At 49.0% G+C, this 13609-nt stretch overlaps 1 long non-coding RNA gene across 2 annotated transcripts in view; it reads left to right on the top strand.

Moving 5' to 3' along the window:
- The window catches only part of LOC110342490, a 45663-nt gene that overhangs the window by 9577 nt on the left and 22477 nt on the right, over positions 1 to 13609 (top strand). Inside the window, exon 2 of one of the 2 annotated variants that reach the window (XR_002384579.2) lies at positions 10465 to 10564. This is a non-coding gene — a long non-coding RNA (uncharacterized LOC110342490). Of the gene's footprint in view, positions 1 to 10395; positions 10565 to 13609 lie in introns of those variants that run through there. The other variant, XR_005881022.1, reaches the window with a different exon arrangement.

The raw sequence follows: 13609 nt of genomic DNA, 5'->3' as shown, positions 1-13609 counted from the left end.
ATAAAGCCATACAAGAAACTCAGTATCAACCTATGACCTCCGTATGTGTCGACATGGGCACCCACGAGTGTATTCCTGGGCGTGCCCATTTTCACATACACCACTCCCATCCATCACCCCAAACATAAGTGAAAAAAAAAACTGGGGAAGCTGGGGGCACCTTAATGGGGACCTAGTTTCCCACAGCAAAATGCAGAACCTTTGTATAGACAGCCGTCCTGCCAATCAGCCAATCAGGGAAGCAATGTTGCCCTTTCTATACAAAAATGGCCTTTGTTGTCTAATCATGCCATGAACCGCGAAGGCTCTCTAAGGGCCTTCATAGTCAGGTTCACATTTCCAAGGTCTCTTACGACAGGCGACTTACCTCTCTAGATTTGCCTCTTCCTGCCCTCCTCACATGCCAACAAGCAAGGTCAACCCAACAGGCTGAGTCCCACGCGGGCCCATGCTTAGCATCCTTCCCTTTATAGTACTTAGATTTCATCCGTCCCTCTTGGCTTAGTGTACTTGCTTCTTGTCCCCCAAAATATTCCCTAGCTAAGCAACTTCTGTCTTGTGTGCATTTTGGGGGGGGGGGGAAAGGGGAGTGTTTGTTAGCATCGTGTGAGTCTCAGAGTTAAAAAAAAAAGTCCCCAAAACAGAGCAACGGACATTCCACAGGCTTCAGCCCATCTAAGACTGGCAGAAAAATTATAGTCTCTTGCTCGGTACGTGTGTGTGTGTGTGTGTGTGTGTGTGTGTGTGATCTATGTGGCCCAGGAGCTATGATGAGCAGGAAGATGCAGATGTCTAAACACCCAAGACAGTTTCAGATAACAATGGTCCCTTCAGAAGGGCAGCTGCATAGGTCAAAGCAACAGAATCTAAGTAGCAAGGATTGGCTTTTGTTATGTCTGGGAATATAGCTCCAGGATTGGTAACATCCTGGAGGATCAACTCAGGGGTATGAAGGAGGATGGTGTTCTCAGGGACCCACGCAACGGGACTATGGGATTTTCTGAGAGTGGACATCAGAGTTGGGCAGAAGTCTCTGAGCCATGGGAGGTTGGGAGGATGAAGGAACGGTTCTAGGTCAGGACAGATGACAGCAGGCAGCAGGGAGGGCGGTGAGCGAGCTCGGAAGACTTGGAACATTAGAGCCTCAGGGCTCTCAGCATTCAGGCTTTCTGCATACAGCCCAGAGGACTTGCATACACAGTCCTGGGGAAGGTCAGTTGTGTGTCACTTCAGGAAGTGATGCCCAGGATGGAAAGGCTTAGTCCTACTCAACAGCCCTGGAGACTGGCCTGCTTCTTCATCGTCTGGTCTCAGGGCAGGAAAAGCATCCTGACGGCAACTCAGCAAAGCTAGCTCAGTATTTGGTAGTTTCTGTTTGACCTTGCTTGGGGTTTGTGTTATCATTTTTCTCCCCCGTTGGAGGAAGCGTTTAAAGTAAAGGCCAGGCATGTGAATCGGATTGATGCGGGTAAATTGGTGGCTGATCAAATTAAGATCATTTCTTCCCTCTCTTCTCCTCTGGGAGCCTGGATAAGCTGCAATGATACATCCAAGAAAGTGTTAGACAATTACTGCGATCAAGCTTTAAAAAATCACGCTCTTTGAGGTCAAAGGCGCATAGCCGCTTCACTGCCGGGGACCCACACTTTGGTTAAGCTGCGGTCATGTGGAGGGGGAAGTGCCCAACGTGGCTTCTCCTTCTTTAGCGCTGACCCTTGACATGTGTGGTGCTGGCTGCTGGATGCAGCCCTGGCTGGGTATGGTTTACTGATGGCTGTATCTTTCCCACGTGGCCCCTCTCGAGTACTTGGGCTTCCTCACATAATGGCGTCTCCATTCTAGTGGGGTGTGTTCAGAAAGGAGGGCATGGAAAAGTGGCCAGTCCTCCAGCATCTAGACTTGATGGGGGAGGTCCTTCCGTACATGTGTTTCTCTTATTGGTTGATGAATAAGATACTGGCTAATAGAGGCAGGAAGACAGGCCCGACTAGGAGGTGGGGAGAATTCTGGGAAAGGTAGGCAGGGATTGCCATGTAGTTGACAAAGGAGTAGGAGACCCAGACATTCTTGGAAATATATTGATTAATAGAAATGGCTTAATAGTTAAGACAGAGCTAACCAGTAAGAAGGCCCAGCCACCGGCCAACAGTTTTATAAACAATATAGCATCTCTGTGTGTTCATTTGGGGCTGACGCTGCTGGCCCAGGCTGGGAGAAAAACCAGCAACCCAAGACTCACCTTTACCATGTCCTGTTGGGGGTAGACGTGGGACCAGCTGATTGGAGAAGAGGAGGAATGAATGCTACTCAGCCTGAGAGTGGCTTGGGGCACGCCCAGAGGTCACCAGTCTTCCCCTCCCTTATACAAGGTGTGCCCATCCTTTTCTTAACTAAGTATTGTGCTTTCGAATAGGAGTGAACAGGCCCAGCAGTGGGTAGGACCCTTGGGTACTGCTTTATGGTGTGGTGTGGCTCCTTGGGGGAGGGGTGGGGGAGGGTGAAGCCATGTAAACTGCAGCATTAGTTATTTGTTTCATTGTTGTAACAATGTGGCAAGAGGAGCCTAAGGAAGTGTCTGTTTTAGCCCAGAGTTGCAGGGAATTGTCTTGTGATGGAGGTAGGCCCTTGAGGCAACTGTCCCATTGCACCCACGCTCAGGAAGCACAAGGAAGTGCGTGCCTGTGCCCAGCTCACTCTCTCCTCCACGCAGTTGGGGACCCCGGCTGTGGAACGGTACCATCCACACTTAGGGTGGGTCTTCCTAGCTCGATTAACTCAATGCAGAGAATGCCTCAACAGACATGTGCAGAAATCTGTTTCCATGGTGACCTTAATTCCCATCAAGTTGACTCTCAGGATTAACCACGCCATCTGCCCTGCACACAGTGTCTCCCATGACAGCAGGATGTAAGAGATGAATAAAGTATAATAAGGGGGTCCACCAATGAGAGCAGGATGTGAGGCATGAAGTTAAGTGTAGTAAGTTTTCACTAGTTGCCCTGAAATGTAGCCAGGATGTAGGTTTCCAGTTTTATTTATTAAATTTTTATCAGGTTCTAGCGCTGCCTTGAGATTGGCTCTTTGCTGAACTTTGAACTGACGTTCATTTTGCTTGCACACACACACACAAGCACGCACACACGCACATACACACACAAAGAATCTGAACTCAAATCTGTGTGGTCATCTCAGCCTCAATCCTCCTCTAAAGAGCTAGAAACCTAGAGATAGCGTTTCCCTTTGGGTTGTTCTTACCACCCTGCTATGTCAAAGCAGCTTCTGCATAACATTACAGACTTCCTGTCTCCCACATTACACAACCCTATCCAAAGGGCAGCTGTTCCTGCACAGCAGGCACCTCTAGACTTTGAGCTGGGAGTCAGTGTTACAGCACATGTCCCCTGATCTAAGACTGGTCTGAGGCACTGTTTGAAGTCATCCTGGGGTCTTACAGTTACATCTGATCTTTTCCCTGAGACTGCATCTGTCTGTCTGTCTGTCGTGCAGCAGCCTGAGTGTAGGTCTGCTGTGAGGATGGCTCTTCTGAAAGGTTCCGTTGGGCTCTTTCTTCATGGTGTGAACAGACTCCAGTGGTCATTGCCCCCCCCCCCCCCCGTGTCTCTCCTTTGCTCCGCCATAGCAACGCAGCGATACAACTCTATTGCAGGTTTTCTTTTCCAAGATACACCACGGAATGGAATCTCCAGGTTGCAGTGACTCAGAAACCTTGGACTGTCCTGCTTTTCTTTTTATTGTCATGGCAACCAGGTGCAGCCAGCTCCCAGGACTTAGCCCGGGCTCGTCCTGTTTGTAACACTTATGACTTGGCCAGGGAGAGGACAGGTGCGCTACAGGCAGTGCTCAGTGTCTAAGGGAGCATAGTTAGGAAGGTCAGGGAGTGACCACCCTCAGGGAAAAACACTGGACCTTACAACCCTGCCGTAGGCAGACTAATTTTCCATCTTGCCTCTGTCCTGTGTTTGGGCCACTAGTTTCTTGGGCAGCCTGAGTCTCCGCTGCTTGCACAGCTCCCTCTGCTGGATGTTCATGGTCCTGCCTCTCTCCTAAGCATGCTCACTTTCCTGCTGCAAGGTCTACCACCTTCCTGCCCCAGTGAAGCAGCTGTGAGGTTCACATGTATGTAGGCAGAAGGAGTGTGGGAGAGCCTAGGTTGCCAAATTAAGGAACCCAAGCCACTAGCCTTCCTGTTTAATACCAGGGACAAACAAATTGGGGGAAAGAATCAAGGAAGCAATTCCATTCTTACCAGCCACAAACACTGCCAGCACCTGGGAATAAACTTCACTAATGAAACAAACAAATGGCTACAATGAAAACTTTAAAGTGCTTGATGAGGGCCTGGAGAGATGACTCAATGGGTAAGAGCACTTGTTGCTCCTGCAGAAGACTTGGATTCTGTTTCCAGCATCTACGTGGTAGCTCACGGCCACCTGCCACTCCAGGGCCAGGAGGTCCAGCAGTCACTCACTCTTAGGGTACCAGTCACTCCCCTGGCACAGATACATACATGTAGGCAAAACACTGGCACACGAGAAATAATGATGAAAAAAATCAAAGAACACTCTAGAAGATGGAAAGGTGAAAAGACCTTCCCCGATCAGGGGTCAGAGGAATTAAAACTGTGAAAATGGCGATTGTAACAAAAACAATCTGCAAATTCAATGAAATCCTGTTTAAAAAAATCCAGGGCCATTCTTCACAGACACAGAAAAAAATCTTAAATTTCTTATAGAGCACAAAAGACTTAGGATAGCCAAAGCATCCTGTACACAAAGAATACAGTGGGGGGCATATCACCATAGCTCATTTCAAGTTACTCTATGGAGACACAGCAATCGAAGAAGCATGGTATCTTGGCATGGTGGTGCCCACCCTTAATCCTAGCACTCGGGAGGCAGAGGCAGGTGAATCACAGTGAGTTCAAGGCCAGCGTGGTCTGCAGAGTGAGTTCCAGGACAGCCAGGGCTACATGGTGAAGCCTTATACTAAGGAGAGAGAGAGAGAGAGAGAGAGAGAGAGAGAGAGAGAGAGAGAGAGAGAGAGAGAGAGAGATATGGGGGAGCAAAAAGGGACATACAGATCAATGGAATAGAGCAGAGGACCCATATATAAATCCATGCCACTATAGCCACCTGATTTTTTGACAAAGATATCTGAAACTGGAGAAAAGACATCACTGCCAGCAAATGGTTCTGGGAAGACCAGACGTCAACACGTAAAAGAATAGTGCTGTCATTATTTGTCATCTGCATAACACTCAAATAGAAATGGTTCAAGAACTTCAGCATGAACCCTGCCATTTTGAAACTGCTAGAGTAAAAACTAGGGGGAAACCCTTCCACCCGTGGACCAAGATAAGATCTAGCAGTGTGGGAAATAAGACAACTGATACATGGATCTCAAGAAACTAAAAAGCTAAGAAGCCCTGCAACCAAATGAAGTGTTTTGTGTAGGACAAGATATAAGAACCTAATTTCAGAGGTGCCACTGATACGGTAGTGGCAGAGCTGTGTGGGGTGAACAATGGAGTTTTGAAAATGCATATGAGGCTCACTCCATGGGAGGGAGCTCACGCCCAGTACTATGGATCTGGTCAAAAAACCCATGGCTAGGGAAGACATTGGCTCCAGGAGCCAGCCTATTACGCTTATTTTACCAAGTGGTCCTACGATTCTTGAATATTTATGTCAGACTAGTGTTATCCTCAGTTTTGATCCAAGAGGTTTGTCTTCACAGAAAGCATCAGTCAGTCCAGAAACTCACGGTTGGTGACAATGTTGAGAACCAGTGACTATGCACGCTCAACCTTACACAGGACACCCATATTATCCCCTCCAAGGCTTAGAGAGCTTGGAAGAGGGAGGAGAAACACCTTAGGAGCTGACCGATGGAGAGAAGGGACACGAGATACTCCGACATGTACATGGAGCTGACCGATGGAGAGAAGGGACACGAGATACTCCGACATGTACATGGAGCTGACGGATAGCGAGAAGGGACACGAGATACTCCGACATGTACATGGAGCTGACCGATGGAGAGAAGGGACACGAGATACTCCGACATGTACATGGAGCTGACGGATGGAGAGAAGGGACACGAGATACTCCGACATGTACATGGAGCTGACGGATGGCGAGAAGGGACACGAGATACTCCAACATGTACATGGAGCTGACGGATGGAGAGAAGGGACACGAGATACTCCGACATGTACATGGAGCTGACGGATGGAGAGAAGGGACACGAGATACTCCAACATGTACATGGAGCTGACGGATGGAGAGAAGGGACACGAGATACTCCGACATGTACATGGAGCTGACGGATGGAGAGAAGGGACACGAGATACTCCAACATGTACATGGAGATGACGGATGGCGAGAAGGGACACGAGATACTCCGACATGTACATGGAGCTGACGGATGGCGAGAAGGGACACGAGATACTCCAACATGTACATGGAGCTGACCGATGGAGAGAAGGGACACGAGATACTCCGACATGTACATGGAGCTGACGGATGGAGAGAAGGGACATGAGATACTCCGACATGTACATGGAGCTGACAGATGGCGAGAAGGGACACGAAATACTCTGACATGTACATGACATGGCCGGGACATGCATGAACTCGAAATAGCTACAGTTGCCTGCACAAGACTGAGCCCCGAAACGTTTGCTCATAGATGGGGGAGAGGGATCACGGGACCCCCTCTCAACCAGTGGGTGAATGGCAGGGGAGGGCTGCTGGGGGAGAGGAAATCACTGTCACCGCAGATGTAGACACTTATGAGTTGTCCACGATAGGGCAGAGATCCTTTACGCTCAAACAGGAATGGCCTTCATTAAACCCGGTGGATCACAAAAGCAAGAAATGAGCATGGGGTGGGGCTTGTTGGGATACAAAAGAGTAAAGGAATGAGCGAGACAAGAATGTATCATACACAAGTATGAAATTGTCAAAGGCGAGATTAATAAAAGTAATTTTAAAACAGTAGAGAGCAATTGAGAAAGGCAGGGACACAGACCTCTGAGCTCTACACCGAAATGCATGCTGAACATACCTGGACAGACACACACGTGTACATCTCTCTCTCTCTCTCTCAATCTGGCTTTGACATTTTTTTTGTATAACTCAAAATTAGCTCTACCCTGATAAGATAGACATCATGCTCTTTAAAGAAGATTATAATGGAGTTTTGGTTGGTGGAGTAAACTTAGTGCTAGTAAATTTTTGTACAGATCAATTAATTTAGTGCAACGAACTAATTAGCCACTTGTGTCTGCCTGCCTAAAGCAGGACAGCTAAAATAGGAAGATGACATGCAATTCCCGAGTTACACCACTGAGTGGAGCCATTTCCACAGCAAAGATACAACAATGGCAAAATGGGGATTATGTTTCCTAGTAACATGGTTGGTCTCCAAACATCTGGCCCACAGGCTCCCGAGGCCCACCAAATGAATGACTAACTTAGGGAGCAATACAGGGAGCTCAAAGTCAAGAAGGTGGCCTTCCCCCAAGTAGCACCAACATAGCACAAATGTCTGCCGAAAGAAGATGGGAGTGATTGGCTCTGAGTGTTTTTCTTTTTTAACACGGGGGAGTGTTAAGGGGGAACATAACAGCAGTCCTGTAGGATGGCGGTATCAGGGATACAGTCGAAGTCTCAAGGCCAGCTGTGGTGATGAGTAGCCCAGACACTTCTCAGCAGAAAAAGGCTTTGCAGTTACATTTCAGAGCATGTCTTGGGCTGTCTAGAAGTTTTGTTTCTCTCTTTATCGTTCCTTTTTGCAGCTGTTTCGAGCGCTGAAGTTTTACTATATTTTTCTTCCATAAGAACATTTTTATTTTAATTACGTGTGTGGGTGTTTGGTCTCCATGCATGTTGTGAAACATGTGTGTGCAGTACCCATGGAGGCATCAGATCCCAGGAACTGGAGTGACAGACTCTTGAGAGCCAACTTGCGGGTTCTAGGAGTCAAACTTGTGTCCTCTGGAGGAGCAGCCAGTACTCTTTTTTTTTTTTTTTTAATTTAGGAACTATCTCATTTCCCCCCTTTCCTCTTTCTCCTATCCTCCCATGCTCCCCACTGATCCCCCCAACCCACCCCCAACCCGCTCCCCAAGGATAGTGAGGCCCTCCATGGGGGAATCATCAAAGTCTGTCACATCATTTGGGGGAGGGCCTAGGCCCTCCTCCGTATGTCTGGGCTTAAATAGTATCCCTCCACAGGGAATGGGTTCCCGAAGTCCATTTGTGCACCACTGTTAGAGGTCCCATAGACTGCCCAGGCCTCCTAGCTGGCACCCACATTCAGAGGGCTTGGTTCTGTCCAATGCTGGTTCCCTGTGCTCTCAGTAGGTCAGGTCAGCTGTTTCTGTGGGTTTCTCCAGCACGCAGCCATTACTCTTAACCTCTAGCCACCTGCTGTATTTTATCGGTTTTAATGACACATCAAATTAGATGACTCAGATGTCCCCTGATTGAAAGGTTTCACAGAGACATCCACATTGCCTACTGGCTTATAGCAGTGTTTCCCATATTAAAATGGTTTCATTTGTCAGCCACCACAGAAACTACCAACGATGGGTAAATGAAAGGAGTCATTTTTAACCCCAGGAGACGTCCTCCTCAGTTCTGAGAAAGGGCATCAACGGTGGAGCCCAAGCGGCCACCTCACAGCCCCCGGAGAGAGAGAGGCTCATGACCTCTGCTCATCACCTACCAGGGTGTTCACTTTTTAATTTTCTTCTTGGCTCAAAAACAGCATCGAAAGAGTGGTAATTTAGAAAAATGGACTTAGGGAGACAGTCTCCTGTGCCAAGGGAAGTGAGGGAGTCCGATTCCATTACCCTGTGAGTCAGTTTTGCCTGTTACTGTAAAAGAGGTTGTTATGAAACTCGTCAAATGTTACTTCAGAGGAAAGCCAGTGTTTGTGATCTGCTCAGAAAACAAATTAGTCAAGACACATCACAACCGGTCCTGGCTTCACCGGCCCCATGGAAGACTCTTGCGGCTAAAGTGTGTGTCGGTTATCTGCTGTTTACATAGCCGCCTTCCCGAACCTTCTCCCACACTTCTTTCGGTTCAGAAAAACAGACACCATCTGGAACTGAGGCCAAGGCTGAATGGCACGAGGAAAGCAGCCTGCCTTTCCACGAGTTTGACTTAGCTCAGAAGGGGACTGAGCAGCCAGGCGGAGGGACAGCCTGGGCACAGAGGAACCTTGGAGACTGAGCAGCCAGGCGGAGGGACAGCCTGGGCACAGAGGAACCTTGGAGACTGAGGGCCAGACATAGACAGCAGGGTCCCCAGAAGGCGAAGGGTTGGTACACAGCGCCGAGAATCACAATGGAGAATCACATTTTCCAGCAAGTTCCAGAGGCTTGGGGTCCTAGGAGGAGTTGTGACGAGGCTGCCCAGAGCAGGACCTGCATGCACACACCAGACAGACTGGGTCGCCGTGGGTGAAGCTGTGGAGGTCATGACCCTCAGTAGGTCAGGGGGTGGAAAGCATAGGCCTGTCTGTAAGGACAATGGACAAGAGAACTTTTTTTCCTGTGCTTAAATCTCTGGACATCTGTGCCGGGGAGATAGGCCCAGCCTGTAAAGTGTTTGCTTGCTGACTCCAACCTGAGTCAGAGTCCTAGAGCCCACATAAAAAATGCCGTGGGTTGGTGTGTGGACTTGGGAGGTGGAGGCATCTGGAGACCTGGTGCCCACTGGCCTGAAAGCCTAGCACACGCTGTGAGCTTCATAGCTTCAGGGCAACGGGAGAACGGACTCGAAATAAAAGCAAACGAATAATAAGCAAACAAACACACAGCAAGGAGCATGGGTCCCGAAGAATGATACGAAAGGTTAAGTTCTACGCGTATACACACTAGCGTGCAAATCCAAACGCGTGTGCCCACAAGAACAGTTGTGCCCCCACATACAATTAGACAAACAAGTGGCACGCTCCCCCAAGAGGGGCGCCTGTGGGTCAGGAAGAGGGGAGGGGATTGGGCAGAAACCTTGGTGGCTGTGCTGTAAGACTCACCCTTGCTTTCCTGTTAACCGTGGCCTAGGGAAGCCCCGGAAGCTTCTTCCCTTCCCACCACTTCCCACCCTTTCCATCCTTTCAGCCGGCTGGACACTCAACCTATGTGTCCCAAAACCCAGGCCTGGGGGAGGAGCTGGGGGAGGGGTGGAGAGACCCCCCCCCCCCGCACACGTGGACCGCAGCGCAGCATCTCTGAGGCTGTGTTCTGGGCCCATGAGAATCTGTATCGGTGTCTGTGGGTGAGCCTGAGAATCTGTGGGGAGGGAGGGGGAGGGCGCCTGTCAGCCTCATACAAGCGCATTCTGCATAGAGAGGCGGCTAATCTCGGTTGTCTTTACAGGACTGGGATGCACATGGCAGTTACTTAAATGTGTCTCTGGGTGTTTGCAGGGGATGTTAACTACGGGAGGACATGTGCCCTGCACGCTGGCAGCGCCACCCCACAGGCTGGGGTGTTACAAGGGAAAGGAGAAGACCCTGGAAACTGAAGGTAGGTCCTCCTCTTCCCCTCCTCCTCCCCTCCTCTTCCTCCTCCTCTTTCTCTTCCTCTCTCCTCTTTCACAGTCATGCTGTGAGCTGTTTTGCTCTGCCACAGCCTCCCAAAGAGAAATCTCTGAGACTGGAATAAACTCCGTCCCTAAATTTATTAATTAGACTAGTGAGAAAGGCAACACGTGTGCCACATGGATTTGAGGGTAGAAATGATGTTCCTTTGGAAGCTTGATACTTGGAGATGCTGGGGAGCCTGCCACCAATCCATGTTCATTTGCTTGTCTGCTTTTCAGACAGAGTCTCAGGTAGCCCAGGCTGGCCCTTGACTTGCTACGTGGCTGGGGATAAGCTCGGAGTTCCGACCTTTCTGCCTCTACTTCCTAAATGCTGGGATTATAGACATATGCTATCACAGTTGGTTGGCTTATGATCCCAGCACTTTTTGTTTCTCAGTAGAAGTGGCACCAGGTTAAGCGCTGTCACTGCAGGATACACATGTGAGACTCTACAATTGTTAGTCCAACTGTACCGTACCACGGTGTATTTACATCTAAAACTCGCATGTGCAATCCTTAGCCAAGTAGAAACAATAAAAGACTTGTGGAGCTTTCACTTCTAAGAAGACTCATGCAGATATCTTAGAAACGACTCCTGGGCTGGAGAGATGGTTCAGCAGTTGAGAGCACTGGCTGCTCTTCCAGAGGATCTGGGTTCAATTCCCAGCACCCACATGGCAGCTCCCAGCTGCCTGTAACTCCAGTTCCAGGGAATCTGTCACCTTCACACAGACATGCATGCACGCAGAACAAACACCAATGCACAGAAAAAAACAAAAACAAAAACAAAACAATCCCAGCCTGGGCTCCAGGGTCCTCTCAGCTGTGCCTGAGGGCACGAGCTTTGCATGTGCCATTGTTGTAGTGAACACCACTGTGCGCTGTCATCATAGTGAACACCACTGTGTGCTGTCATCATAGTGAACACCACTGTGTGCTGTCATCATAGTGAACACCACTGTGTGCTGCCCTCATAGTGAACACCACTGTGTGCTGTCATCATAGTGAACACCACTGTGTGCTGTCATCATAGTGAACACCACTGTGTGCTGTCATCATAGTGAACACCACTGTGTGCTGCCATCATAGTGAACACCACTGTGTGCTGCCCTCATAGTGAACACCACTGTGTGCTGCCCTCATAGTGAACACCACTGTGTGCTGCCCTCATAGTGAACACCACTGTGTGCTGTCATCATAGTGAACACCACTGTGTGCTGTCATCATAGTGAACACCACTGTGTGCTGTCATCATAGTGAACACCACTGTGTGCTGTCATCATAGTGAACACCACTGTGTGCTGTCATCATAGTGAACACCACTGTGTGCTGTCATCATAGTGAACACCACTGTGTGCTGTCATCATAGTGAACACCACTGTGTGCTGTCATCATAGTGAACACCACTGTGTGCTGTCATCATAGTGAACACCACTGTGTGCTGTCATCATAGTGAACACCACTGTGTGCTGTCATCATAGTGAACACCACTGTGTGCTGTCATCATAGTGAACACCACTGTGTGCTGTCATCATAGTGAACACCACTGTGTGCTGTCATCATAGTGAACACCACTGTGTGCTGTCATCATAGTGAACACCACTGTGTGCTGTCATCATAGTGAACACCACTGTGTGCTGTCATCATAGTGAACACCACTGTGTGCTGCCATCATAGTGAACACCACTGTGTGCTGCCATCATAGTGAACACCACTGTGTGCTGTCATCATAGTGAACACCACTGTGTGCTGTCATCATAGTGAACACCACTGTGTGCTGTCATCATAGTGAACACCACTGTGTGCTGTCATCATAGTGAACACCACTGTGTGCTGTCATCATAGTGAACACCACTGTGTGCTGTCATCATAGTGAACACCACTGTGTGCTGCCATCATAGTGAACACCACTGTGTGCTGTCATCATAGTGAACACCACTGTGTGCTGTCATCATAGTGAACACCACTGTGTGCTGTCATCATAGTGAACACCACTGTGTGCTGTCATCATAGTGAACACCACTGTGTGCTGCCCTCAGGGCGTGCAAGCTCCCAGACTACGATAACTCTCCTGCTAATTTTAGTTTTGTGTGTGTGTGTGTGTGTACGTGTAAGTGCCTGTGAAGGGTGTTGGATCCCCTGGAGCTGGAGTTACAGGTGGTTGTGTGCTGCTTTAGGCAGGAACCGAACTCCAGTCCTCTGGAAAAGCATTGCGAGCTCTTAATGGGTGAGCCATTCTGAAAAATTTTGACAGAGCAAAGACTGACCCCAAGCCTGACCTCTGCCGAGGAAGAACTCTGCCCACGGGTAGCCTTTGGCCTCCAGTTGCCCTCACTAGCTTCTGGGGGCCTCTGCATTTGTCTTGTGTCCAGGAAGCATCCGCCGTCCTGCGAGCTCCTGCATTCTATCGGTTGTTTCTCTGAGGGACACGCAGTACTGACGCTGAGCGTTCTCTAAAACAACACCTCTCACATTTGCTCATTTTGTTTCATGTGTCAGTGCTTTGCTGGCACGGATATGTGTGTGTCTTCCGCCACCTTGGCAAAGTTAGTCAGCTTTCCGGGCCATCAGTTTCATTATGGCAGCAGCTCTTCAAAAATTTCAGTGATTTCAATATAATTACTAAAGCAAAAACAATGGGCTCATTGTTGCAACAACAGCAAAGTGGCTAATCACGGTCCAGGTGGTGAGGGCCATACAACAAGCATTTTTTTTTAAATAAAGAGCTTGAAAAAGCAAGCACATTTTGTACTCTCCGCAGCTAGGTTGCATAAGCTGCATAGGCGCTGAATTCTTGAAGGTGAGCAGGCTTAGCCATTTTTATCTAGCAACATTAGCAGGCACACCTGTCCCTCTGCCTTTTTATTATCTGGCCTTAGAGCAAGTACAGTTACAGAGGGCCCAGTCCCCCTTCTCAGAGCATTGCTTTCTTCTCATGCATTTTCTCCCAAGTGCCAGGGAGGATTGAGGACTTGACCCCCTATGGG

This window comes from Mesocricetus auratus, unplaced genomic scaffold (assembly GCF_017639785.1).
Source record: "Mesocricetus auratus isolate SY011 unplaced genomic scaffold, BCM_Maur_2.0 Super-Scaffold_100013, whole genome shotgun sequence".
Classification (NCBI taxonomy): Eukaryota; Metazoa; Chordata; class Mammalia; order Rodentia; family Cricetidae; genus Mesocricetus; species Mesocricetus auratus.
The sequence above is the reverse complement of the archived record's forward strand: the minus strand, read 5'-3'. Positions and strand labels throughout refer to the sequence as shown.